Source organism: Camelus dromedarius, chromosome 20, assembly GCF_036321535.1.
Source record: "Camelus dromedarius isolate mCamDro1 chromosome 20, mCamDro1.pat, whole genome shotgun sequence".
In the NCBI taxonomy this organism is placed as follows: domain Eukaryota; kingdom Metazoa; phylum Chordata; class Mammalia; order Artiodactyla; family Camelidae; genus Camelus; species Camelus dromedarius.
Window position 1 is genome coordinate 33,733,694 of NC_087455.1, and position 12,013 is coordinate 33,745,706.

General features: G+C 40.5%; 1 non-coding gene across 1 annotated transcript; it reads right to left on the minus strand.

The window, feature by feature from the left end:
* Window positions 1–9,779: 9,779 nt before the first annotated feature.
* Window positions 9,780–9,898, minus strand: LOC116149033 (5S ribosomal RNA). Its single transcript, XR_004132671.1, has one exon. It is a non-coding gene; the product is annotated as a 5S ribosomal RNA (ribosomal RNA).
* Between the last annotated feature and the right edge of the window lie 2,115 nt (window positions 9,899–12,013).

Here is a 12,013-nt window from a genome sequence, read left to right on the forward strand (position 1 = left end):
TCCCGGTCTGGAATACTCAGAGAAAGAAAGATAAAAAAAAATCACTTCATTTCTTGGAGACCTTTCGAATCCAGGAGCTTAGAAGTGACTTCCTCTATGTCACTGGCTCATTCATGTTGTAGCGAGCACTGCTAGCCTTCCTTTAATATTACTGACCCTGATCCTTGCTTGATTGACATCTTGGGTAGCTACTATTAAGAGTTGGGAACTAATTTGCTTAATTTCAACCTTACTAATCCAATAACCTTCCCTGTTTACTTGGCTTGCCCAACAAGCCTTTGAAAAATGAGACTCTTAAGTGACTTCCTACTCCAGGAAAGATTTGTACATGGGCACTCGGTCTTAATCAGAGAGGAGATGGACTTGGCTGGGGTGGATGTGGTCGGACGGGCTGCCCAGCAGAGGCGGGAGCAGGAAACTGGAAAACTCTCCTGCCTGCCTCTCCAGAGTCGTCTTCACAGCGTGACTACAGGATTCCATTTGAAATGAGTTCCCCAACATTTTTTAAAAACGACCATATATAAACGCAAGCACAAAGGCAGAAAACTCGGCTCTCCGGTGGCCGTTGTTTTACATTGCACGGGCCACATCTCAGTTTCTCACCTCTTGTGCAAAGCAGTGGGAGTTACCTACGTTTCAAGGAGCATGCTGGAGATGAGTTGTGCCTTGAAAACTTATTCTTGTTCAGCAGTTTGGTATTTCAGTATCAGAGCCCACCATGACACTAGCCACCTCTTTGCTATAAATCAAGTGTATTAAACTACTATGACCATTTATGAAACAGATCTAGGTTTTTCTTTCTCTACAAAGTGTAACACAGTAAGTTATTTAAAAGCACGATAGAAAGTGCCCATCGTGGTATACAGTGGGTCCATCTTCATCGAGGTATTCCCCAGGGCTTAGCATAATATCCTTCTGATGTATACAAAAAGTTCAGTAAATATTTGTCAAAGAAGTGATTGGTGTAGACTGCTGACAGCATACTCAGTTGGCTCTGAGTAAATGCTTCAAGTACTCAGAAAATATCACCAGAACTGTATCTGTAAAAAGCCAAAACCACATTAAAAAAAATTATTCAAACCAATTCCTTGGCAATACCTTAAGCCACATTGATGGACTATGTGGTCCCCAATTGGCCCTCAGCCCCAATTTTCAGTGCTTGCCTTTGTGTTCTATAAACACAGGCCTGGGGCCAGGGTCCCCATTATTTCCTTACATTTTGTTTGCTTTCATTAATTTTTTTTTTTAAAGAGAATGATTCTCTTGTAGTCCAAATGAAGGGTGGTCCTTTCCATTTCAAACTAATCACAACAGTATGATTGGAGAGGAATAGCCAGGCAAATTTTATTTTACTGGCCAAAAGATCAGCTCGATGTAAAGAGGAATTTTCTTGATTCTGGGACCACAGTGCTGTGGGGGAACACTTGGATGAAAGTCATAATCCAGCGGAGAAGGATGAAAGGAATTTAAAGGTGAATTTGGGGACTTTGGAAATTTAATACCATGATTTGGTATCAGATTTAAATTCTTTCCAAAGCCACTGTGAAATCAAGGTGGGGGAGGGGTGCCTTACAGAAAGTTCAATGTTATTAAAACTGTATATAAGAGTATTTCCCAGTCTCTTTTCTTCCCTCAGTCAACACCCTTTAAAACATTCTCCATATAAGATGCTATTGTATTTTATTGAGCTACATGTTCTCACAAATTAAAGGATTGTTCTGTCAGGCGCTGAAGATAAAAGCATATATATATGTGTAAATCACAGGGTTAAACAGAAATTTTGTACTGCAATTTTGTAATTCCACAGATCCAGAACAATTTGAGAAGATAAAATACCAAGGAGGCTAAGAGTTGACTCGATTCTTCCTTCACACAGAAAAGGTGGATTTAGCAGGAAATAAATTCCTAAATGACTGGCTAAACGGGTGGCTTCAACCTGAGCATCCTTCCACAGCCTGGAAAGTTCTGTACTCGTGGGAGTTTTGAAGACATTCTCTCGTCCTCCCACTAAGCAAACCCAGAGACGGAAAATAAAGGAACAGGGTTGCCTTGTAAAGCAGTACCTTCAACAAAGTTGCAGGTAAAGAGTGTTTATTTTTCCAGAATCTAAACAAGAAGGTAATATTTCCCCAGTCCCTTCCCCTGGCATGCCCAATTGGCCATGTTAATTTGTTAGTTCAGTGCTGGCAGAGTGGTCAGTTTCAATGAGAAGAGCCCCCAGGATGCAATGTGGTCCTAAAGGATAAAAGGATAACCAGCTGGTTTTCTTAAGGTTCATGCCACCAGGGCTCATCCTTCTTAGCTGTAGGGACTCTTCAGCTGGAGGGACAGTAGACTGCTATTGGGGTTAAAATGACACAGGCTTCGGAATCAAACTGAAGTTTGAATCTTGGCTCTCACTCTTACCCTCTCAAAGTCCTCGTGCCTTTATCTTAGAATGGAGATTATAACACTAATTTGACTGGCTTACTGTCAAGGACAAATGAGGGGAGTTGTCGGTATAGAAGATACAGAAGCTGGTAGGGGTAAGCACTCAGTGCACGGCATCCCAGTATCATTAGTTTATTATATTTATTTTTTATCATCATTTACATTTATATAAATTCTCAGGAATGGTAGAGATTTTGGCCTTAAGAGTTCGTTGGATAACACTTCAATCAAGTGGATATACAACTTATGATAAATTGTCAATGGGAAAGTTAAAAACAAAACAAGGAAACAAAAAATGTTTTCTAAATTACTTTTTGTTCTTATTTGACATTGGCAAAGAATTCTTCCTTCTTTTTGTAAAGATTGGTTGCTCAAGTGCTTTAATAATTCTGCTATGACCAATATATTTAATGGGATATTTGCTATCATGTCACTGGCTCACCCTTACAAAACTATAAAGAAGATCATGATTTTGTACCTAACCATTAAAATGAGTATTTTTCCCAAAGCAATATACTTTGACCTTGAGATGCAAATTTTTTCTTTTCCTTTTCAGCATAAGAAGTTTCTCTGTTGTGAAATTTCTGATGATGTCTTCCTTTCAACTGTTCCAGTTTCTTCTCTGAAGACGCCTGTAGCTCTGAGCTGAGCCCTGTTTTCTTTCCTCCATACTGAGTATATTCTTTTGAATCATTTCAATCTCTAGTCTCCACTTCAGGTTTCTCTCCACTGGATTACCAGTTCACCTTCTCCTTTAGAGTAACTATCTTTCATTCCTGCCTTGCCCCTTCTGCACGTGTCTCAAATGTACTTATAAATGTACTTCTATGCCTTTCTGAATTGGATTAATTCCAGATTACATCGGAATGCAGATTCCAAAGTATTTACTATTAACGGGATAAATCTATGCAAAACTAAAACAAAACCCCCTCCAAAAAACAATAACCTAAAATAAAACTTAACAAGAGTTTAGGATAAGTAGGTACATTTGTTTCAGATTAAGCATCACTAAAACTGGCAACATACCCAGCTTAACAGAGGGTACACTAGGAATGACAACCCCAGCACACCGGTACCAACATTCCGCGTGCTTACACCCGTGCACGATGTTACCAGTGGGTCACAGCATCCTTTATCATGCATCCAGGGTGAAGGCTCAGAGGCCTTCATCACAGCTCTCCCAGCAGCCACAGCTCATCAGTTGGAACTGGCACATGTTAAGAAATCCATTTGCCATTGCGAATCTATTAAAGCATTTTTAGTTCAACAGTACCAAAATGTGTGACGCAAACTTTTTTTTAAGCTTCCAGTGAAAATTTTGAGGATGTTTGTTTTTAAGTGACTCTAATTGCCAGAACCTAACTCTTACATTAGTGTATGTTGGGCAGTTTCCTCCCACGGGGGGGCAATGATCACAGTGTTCCCCTAATTGCTGCTCTTGATCAGGCCCCTGTAATTGAGATCAACTTCTGCAACTAATCCCATGCTTATGTAGGTTCCCTTCGTTTCATCTTGCATTTTTTTCCCCTAGTGATTATTCTGTGAGGCAAGATACAAGACAGTTTGGGCACTCATCATGAGTTTATTGAGCAACTGATATTAAATAAACACGTGGAGAGGTAAGAGACACAGAGGCACAAGAAGACCCCGCATTTGTGGATTTGTTATTTAATAACTCAGAGGAGCCATTTACTGAGTGTTAATTATGTACCCAAAACTTCATCTACTCCATCTTATTTAATGTCTCTGACAGGACCATGAATTAAGTGTCATTATTATTTACACACTTTTCTGGGGAGGGAGCAATCAGGCGTAAGCGAGGGGTGGGGAAGATGGTTGGAGGCAGGACCTCCAGATTCTGGGTCAGATTGGCCTTTCTCACCTCTGATCCAGCTGTTGTTAGAAAAGCATCTGGAACCCCAGAAGCTAAGGACCCTGACCAGAGGTCCACCTCTATCCAGACCCAATAGCCATTGAGGTCCAGAGGTCAATATTGGCTACATTGGCCAAAGGGAGGCATCAGCCTCACTGTGACCCTGTTCTATCCAGGAGCCACAGCCTAGATGTGGCTTCCTCCCTATCAAACAGGCCATTCCCCTCTGGCCCACGTGAGATCGTCCTTAACCATTTATCATCTATGAATTAGCTTTGCCTTAAAAAGCAGGCACATGCTTTCAGACTGATTACTGTAAGTCACACCTGGACTATGATTTTGGGTTTTCCCATTAGCCTCTGAAGCCCCCAGGCTAGCTGCCCTCTGTGTTCTTTCCTCCATGACACTTTTCCCCTGTAATGGTACCACCACTCTCCTACTGCTCAGATATCATTCTTGACTTCTCTTTCCAGTATCCCACGCCCATGCCATCATCAGTCTTGTCACCTCCATGTTGGAAATGCATGCCAAATCAGACTGCTTTTCACCATGTTTGGTACTATTAACCTAATCCACATGACTGTTCCCATTCACCTGTCCCACTGAATTAGTCCTAACTAGACCACAGGTTCCACTCTTGACATCTTCAGTCCACTCACTACAGAGCAGCAGGTGGTCCTGTTTAAGACTAAGTCAGATTGTAACACTTCTCTGGTCAAAACGGTCCATTGGTTTCCCCCACCTCACTCAAAATAAAACCCAAACTGCTTAACTGGTCCTACAGACCGCAGATGAGCTGGATCCTGTTTATCTCCCCAACCTCATCCCCTCCCACTGTCTGCCTCGCTCACTTCGCTCTTCCATCACACATCCCATCACACAGTGAATGTCCTTGAATGCCTTTGATGTCGTCTGTGGACACTCTAAACACTTCCCACCCCAGGGACTTTGCGCCTGCTCTTCCTTTGGTCTGGAATGTTGCTCCCCAGAGATCTGAGTAGCTTAGTCTTTCACTGAATCCAAGTCTCTGCTTGTCGTCACTTCATCAGAGTGACATTCTTTCCCATTTTCTTATCCTGCTAAGCTTTCCTTCACATTGTATATGTCTTCTTATTGAATACTCATGATCTTCATTGGGTAGAAGGTGCATGAGAGCTGGGTGGGGGCACTAGATCACCTGAGCACAACACCTGGGGCAGAGCTGGTGTCCAATGAGTAATGGTTGAGTGAGGAAAGCAATGAACATCCAGAGAGCTCTGCAGAGGGGTGAGACGGAAGGTCGGAGTGGTTTCAGAGCATCGGGGCCCAGACCCAACCAGGCCAGTGGCTCTTCTTACTGAATATGCACCCCTACTCTGGGGTTCTATACCAGCCCAAGCCCCTGCTGGTTACAGTGAAGGCTTAGCTGGGCAAAACCAAGGTTTAGGAGAGTAGAAATACGTGGGCCATCTGTACTGCTGCCCCCTCACCTCATCGTGGGCCCATGATTCTTGCTTAATAACCCAACAACTCTCAATAATGGTAATTAAATGGGTTCAATCTCCCCAACAGTGAAGCAAGTAGGCTCTTTTAAAAGTCAATCTGGGGGTGGAGGGTATAGCTCAGTGGTAGAGCATATGCTTAGCTTGAATAAAGTCCCAGGTTCAATCCCTAGTACGTCTATTTAAAAAAAAAAAAGTTAAATTGAGTCACTGAAGCATGATGATGAGCCCAAGGTCACACTGGCAATTAGGATTAACATCTAGACTCCTTCCCTTCTTCTTTTGGGTGTTGGCTGTCCTAAACATTGTGCTTGGAGCTGGTCCAAATTTCATGGATGCTTCATTGGAACAGAAATGAAAGAGAGTCCCTAAAACGCAGCCTCGTTGGTGAATTCCCCCAAGTCGTGGTCATCGCGTGTGATATGACGGATGAGTTTAAGCAATCAGAGCTTCGGGCTTCTCTGACTCCTTCCCTCTATTTGCAGACGTAATACTCCGTTTCTCCAAAACATCTCTGGTTACTGAAAGTAAGCTTTGTGGGAAAATGGTGACAGTGGTCAAACAAAGAGTTAACACAACCCAAACAAAAAATCCAGTTTGAAATATTTTTACAACGTTCTTTACACTCGAGCACGGTGGAGAAAAAACAGCATTTTAAGTGCTGCTCTTTTTCCCATTAGGTTGTCTGCTTTTACAGGTGGCAAGTTTCAGCGAGATCTAAAGGCAAAAGGCTCACGCAGAGATGGTCTGGAGCAGAAAGACTTGACCTGCCTGACCTCCCGCCCATGCATACAACATAATCACTCACAAAATAGATACTAAAACAATGTTAGCAGCAGCCTGGCCTAAACTAATAAAACCCAGCATATCCAGAGTGAAGGCAGAAAGCCTGTCCTTAGCTCACCCCCTCGGGCCTGGGTGTCACTGCTTCCCTGGCCTGAGTCAACGCAGCTCAAACCAAATGGCTTTTTGCACCTCCCTTCTCTCCCTGTGTTATTCTGACACTCTTTTTTTTTTTTTCTTTCTTTCGTTTTTTCAACAGGGCCTGACTCAGTGAGTTTAAGCGCCCTTCTCTTTCTCACTCACCACATGCAAACTTTAATTAAGGCCGTCTCTATGTAACACCAACATAACCTGTTGAGAAGTGAAACAGTTCGTCAAATCACTGAGTTTGGGGCCCTAAAGGAGGGAGGGGGAAGGTCAGAGAGAGTCACGGATGATGGCAAAAAGTACCCCCAAGCCTTTAGCAGACTCCTTTTTTAAAAAAAATTGAAGTATAGTTGATTTATAATATCATGTTAGCTTCAGGTATACAGCAAAGCGATTCAGTTATACATGTACGCATGTGTATGTCTATCTTTTAACTCCTTTCCATTATAGTTTATAACAAGATGTTGTATATAGTTCCCTGTGCTATACAGTGAATCCTTGTTTGTCTAGTTTATATATGGACGTGTGCAACTGTCAGTCCCAGACTCCCAATTTACCTCTCCCTCCCTCTTCCTGTTTGGTAATTGTAAATTTGTTTTCTATGTCTGTGAGTCTGTTTTGCACACAAGTTCATTTGTACCATTTTTTTATATTCCACAAATAAGTGATATCATATAATATTTGTCTTTCTCTATCAGACTTATTTCACTTAGTGTGATAATCTCTAGGTCCATTCGTGCTGCTACAAATAGCATTATTTCATCCCTTTTTGTGGCTGAGTAATATTCCTCTGTGTGTGTGTATGTGTGTGTGTGTATCTCATATCTTTATCCATTCATCTGTCGATGGACAGTTAGGTTGCTTCCTTGTCTTGACTACTGTAAACAGCGTTGCTGTGAGTAGACAGACTCCTTTTCAGGACACTCTCCCCTTTCAGTAGTAAGCACTCTGCCTTTCCCTTTCACTGTTGGGGACAAGAATTTCCTCACTGAGGGAGGTCTGTCTTGCTCCAGAGCTATTGTCTTCACCTTGTTGCCCATAAGCTTCCAACACTATTATCTCTGTGTTATGCACGTTAGCAGGGGAATTATTGATCTTCCATAAAATGTTCTCTTTTTGTATTGAAGTTGGGTCAGTTTACAATGTTGTGTTAATTTCTGGTGTACAGCATAATAATTCATTTACACATATGTATTCCTTTTCATATTCAAATGGTCTCTTTCATGAAGGAGAAATTTGAAGCTCACAAGGTTAATACCAAGTCCACAGCCTCAAAAAAATTAATTTTTAAAATTTGAATAAGTTATAAATTTAGAAACATTTTTAAAGATTTGTTGAGAAAATTCAAGATCAATCAGGGAACTTAATTTGCCTTTCTCAGCCTAAAGGTTTCAAAGGAATGGATACTGACTGAGATGCCTTCCAGGCGCTAATAATAAGTGAGGTTATATACATGTTGTAAAAGAACTTCCAGACCCCAGTTCTCCTTCTTGTAGTTTATGTAGCTTACACTATAGTGATCATGAAATGAGTAAGTAGGTGGGAGCTCCTTAGCTTTGCAGACTTGGAACCTTTATTAGCTTTTCATGGGGAGTTTCACTGCCTTCACTATTGCTGTCCAATGTCTTGTTGCAAGTCGGAGTTACAAAATTCCCTTCAGGCTGCAATGAGAAAAGGCTAAAACCCAGAGGCTGTAGTCAGAGAGAATACAAAGGGAGCAGAAAGTGTCACAGCTTTGAGAAGAGTGAGAGAAGCCACTCCCAGTTAACCAGCACACGGCCCCATCCTGCTGTGCGTAGTGGGACAAGCGATCGTCTTTAGGATTGTGGATCATGAGTCCTCCCACTTAAAATCTGAACTTTTGAAATATTTGAAAGAGGAAGATTGACCATGGACCACAAAACTGACCCTAACGTTATAATCCAAACATACTGAGCTTTGGTAGCAACGTGTCCAGCCCCTTGAATATAATGAACGTAATGAGAACAGCAGCTGTTGGTTTTCTGTGATGATGATGACAGGTAACATTTATTAAATGCTTTTGTACATTTTACATTTATTGTCTAATTAATCCTAACTGTTTCATTCTGAATAAACATATATTGGTTAGAGGGATATTTGTGGTGTTGGAGCAGGACTGTATCTTGATTACACATCTACACATGATAAAATTGCATAGACTTTTAGACACACACAAGTGCATATATAACTGGCAAAATGTGAGTAAGATTTGTGGATTGTACCAAGTCAATTTCCTGGTTTTGTTATAGTCATTAAGACGTTACCATTGGGGGAAACTGGGTGAAGAGTACACAGGACCTCTTTCTACTTCTTTTAAACCTACTGTGAATCTATAAGTATTTAAAAATAAAAAAATAATTAAGAAACATATATTGATTAAAATTTAATTAGAAATTCTCAAAAATGGTTGTTTCGAGAGGGTAATTTGTCGACTTGAACTCTCGGGGCTACGGTTTTGAGAAGGATGATTTGACATTGTGTATGAAAATGATATGCATTCTTCTAAACCAAAAATTCCAATCCAATTCAAAACTTCCAATACAAGTTTGCACAGTGATTTGTACATAGATATTAATTGCTGCATTCTTTACAAATGGGAAGACAGGACATAACTGTTTATCAGTAAGCATTTTTAGAAGTAAATTATGGAACTTTCACAGCAGAGATGTTACAAGGACAGGTTCTGGAGTCAGAAGACTCAGTTTGGATTTTGGTTCCACCTAGCTGTGAGAACTTGTTCAAGATCCTTCATTTGCATAAACCAGTTTTTTCACCCATAAAAGAGGGAAAATAATACAGCCTAGACATCAGTGTGGCTGTGCGTGAGACTTCAGTAAGATACACCACATAAATCACTTAGCGCAGCACCAGACATGCAGGGAGCACTCCATACGTGTTATGATTCTTTTACTTTTGATTATTAGAACCATATAACCATACAGATGACTACGCGGCTTTTAAAAATGATGAGCTGGGGGAGGTTATAACTGAGTAGTAGAGGTCCTGGGTTCAAGCCCCAGTACTTCCTTTTTTTTTTTTCCCAAAGCCTACAGTGTCCGGTATTCCCATGTGGTCTCCCATCCAAGTACTAACCAGGCCCGACCCTGCTTAGCTTCCGAGATCTGGCGAGATCGGGCGCCTTCAGGGTGGTATGGCTGTAGACCCCAGTACTTCCATTAAAATAAATAAATAAATAAACCTAATTACTCCCCCCCAAACCAAACAAACAAAAATGATGAGCTAATTCAGCGTGTGTTGGCATAGAAAAATCCCTAGTCCCATAAAACACACCAGGAACCAACATTAACTCTCTTACTCACCCTCTCCCTCACTCCCAACCCCACCAGTTCACAAAACCATAAGGCTGTGGATCATGTCTGCCTTGTTCTCCACGGTATCCTCTGAGCCCAGAAAAATAACAGCCACTCCTTAAAACTTTATTAAGTGAATGAATGCATAAATAAATTTAAGAAAAATACCCAAAGCATTAAGTGTTTACATGTACATTAAAAAGTCAGAAGCAAATACAATAAACTGCTGACTGCTTTTCTCTTAGGAGGAGAATTATGAGAAGAAAGTAGATTTTCTTTTGCTTTTAGATTTCTTTATTATTTGGAATTCTTTAATCAAGTAATGTCAGAAGATATTTCCATATCAGGGCTATAAAAATCTAACTGCTGCTATGATCAGAGCCATGTAAGAATATGCATGTTTGGAGGCAGAACCCAGAGAAAAATGTGGGGACAGAGATAATATTTTAGGTTAGTTGTGTTGTATTGTCACTTTCCCACTTTGGTTTTACTCTAATGCTGTTGTTTGAAAATATTTCACATTTTACAAAACATTTTCCATGTTTAAGTAATCTAAGAAGTAAATGCTCAAAGAGGAATAAAATGCACTTCCTATCATTTTACCATAAGAACATTCACTATTGGTTTTACAATCAGAAAAGGACTTTATTACTAAACTTGTAGAAGTTTCTTGTATACATTTGGGGAATCACAGAAAATGAATTTAAAAACTGAAGGGTAGAAAATGTATTAAATTTAGGAAAAAAATCTTGGCATTTAAAGATAATGTTCATCTCAGTCACAATTCTAATTTAATGTTATTCAGACAGAGTTCAAATTGAAACGCAGAGAGGAAGGAATCACAGAATTTACTTTTGGAAAACTGAGGAAATCTTACAGAGTTAACTAAAATCTTGTCAAAACTACCACAGAGAAATATAGAGCATCAAGCTGCTTCCAAACTGACAGTCTTATTAATTGGCCTGTCACTACACTGGACTAGATTGGAAGCTCCCTGAAGGCAGGAGTTCTGTCTGTTTTGCTCCCTTTTGCTTCATGGTTGCATTTTTTTGTTGTTGTTTTGTTTTGCTTTGTTTTGTTCCGAACCCAGTACTAAGTACAGAGCTTGATACATTGTGAGCACTCAATTTATTTTTATTGTTATTTATTTATTTATTTAAACTGAAGTATAGTCAACTTACAATGTTATGTTAGTCTCTGGTGTACAGCAATAGTTAAATGCTGGAGAGGCCATGGGGCAAAGGGAACCATCCTACACTCTTGGTGGGAATGTAGTTTGGTGCAGTCACTATGGAGGACAGGATGGGGAGTCCTTAAAACACTAGAAATAGACTTACCCTATGATCAAGTCACTTTTAAATGAATAAATCATCTTTTGAAATGGAAGGAAAAAATGTTAAAGGGTGAATAGAAGAGATTGGAGGAAAAGATAAGAAAGAAAGAGAATGAGGAAATGAGGGAGATGGGAGGAAATGTGGGAGCAAGGAAGGAAGGAAACAGGAGTTAGAAAGAAAGAGGAGAGATGGAATGAGTCAGAAATTGCCCTTTCTGTCCTCATTTTATTTCTCTGCTCTGGGATTACAGTGGTCAAATGGGAAGTCATGCACACCAGGTCTTTTTTCAGAGACTGACTTCAGTAGCAGCTATGGCAACACTTTCGCAATTTATTAGCTTCTGGGAAAAAAGGATGCGACATGAGGAGGGAGCCTGTAACAACATTGACTCTGGACCTCAGTCTAATCTGAAGCCGCACGTCTGGGAAGGCAGAGAAGTCAGAAGGCCCTGTTCAGCCTCTCAGTGGTGACAAAGGGCAGACGGCTTTATAAATAGCACAGAGAATAAAGACAATAGTTAGCTGAACCTGACACCCTGTTCCTTAGCAGGAACATTAATAAAATATGGAGATAAATTATGCCCAGATTGAATAAGCATGAGCCACAGTTACTTGGCATAACCCTAATCATGTG